A 1,307-nucleotide genomic window follows, 5' to 3' on the forward strand; every position below is an offset into this window, starting at 1 on the left:
ACAACCACCACCACTTCAACCACCACCACCACCAAAACACCACAACCACCAAACATTTTTCACCCTTTTTCTCTCGCGCTCACTTTCTTCTACCACCATTCCGTCCACTTCCACTCTCACTTCCACCTTATGACCTTTCTCTCTTCCACTTTCTTTCCCCTTTTTTCCTTTTCCTTCTATTCCTACTCCCTTTCCACCATCAATAACTCGTCTTTCTTTCCTCCTTTCCCTTCTACTTCTTCTCCCTCTTGACTCTTTTATGACTCTTGCATCTTCCTCTTTTCTTCCTTCTTCTTCCTTTCCTTTCCATTCCTGCTCCTTCCATCTTCTTATGACTCTTCCTTCTTTCCCTCTCCTTCCCTTGTGTTCCTTTTCTTTCCTTTCCTACTCCTCTTCCATCCTTCTATGATCCTCCTTTCTTTCCCTTTCCTTCCCCTGTCTTCCTTTCCCTTCCCCTTCCACTACCCTTTCATTCTTCTGTGACCTTTCCCCTTCCACTCAATGACCCTCTTCTCTTTTCCTTTTCTTCCCCTTTTCTTTCCTTCCTTCCCCTCTTACTCCCTTTCCACTCTCATTGACCATCCTTTCTTCCCCTTTTCCTCTTTTCCCTTCAATGACCTTTTTTTCCCATTCCCTCCTCTGTTTTCCTTTCCCTCCCTTTCCCCTCCTAATACTCTCCCACGCCCGTATGACCCTTCCAGCCCCACCCTCAATGATCCTTCTTTCCTTCCCCTTCCTTCCCCTGTCTTCCTTTCCCTTTCCCTCTCAATCCCTTCCACCCTCAGTGACCCTTCCAATCCCATTTCAATCCTGTTCCAATCCTGTTCCTCAAATCCTGCGGCCTCTGATTCCTTGACCACCCTAACCAAAAAACTTCCCTCCCGACAAACGCTTTCATTGTGTCCGCGTCTGGGCGTTCACTAAATTCCTCGCCGTCTCTTGGGAAGTTCCGCGGCGCCTTCACTCCCACCGCCTTTTACTCCCGCGGATTTCCAGTGTCCAGCCGCTTCCAGGTTTCCAGTCCTCTATGATCCAATTGGCTCATATTGTCTTGTCCTGCTATTTTCCTCACGGGTTTCTTTCCTTCGTTTTATTTTTTTGGGGGGACTTCGTTAGTGTTGCTTTGTGAGGTTCCTTGGGTTGGTTTGTTGTATTTTAGTGAGTTATAAAATGGGTAAATGTGTCTGGGAGAATGATAGGAAAGATAAGTGACTCCTATAGGCTCGATGATAGGAATATGTAGTGATAGGTTTCTTCTCTTTCTCTTCTATTTTTTTGGGGTTTTTTTTTTATGTTTGTGTTGCTTT

Source organism: Portunus trituberculatus, chromosome 21 (genome assembly GCF_017591435.1).
Source record: "Portunus trituberculatus isolate SZX2019 chromosome 21, ASM1759143v1, whole genome shotgun sequence".
NCBI classification, from domain to species: domain Eukaryota; kingdom Metazoa; phylum Arthropoda; class Malacostraca; order Decapoda; family Portunidae; genus Portunus; species Portunus trituberculatus.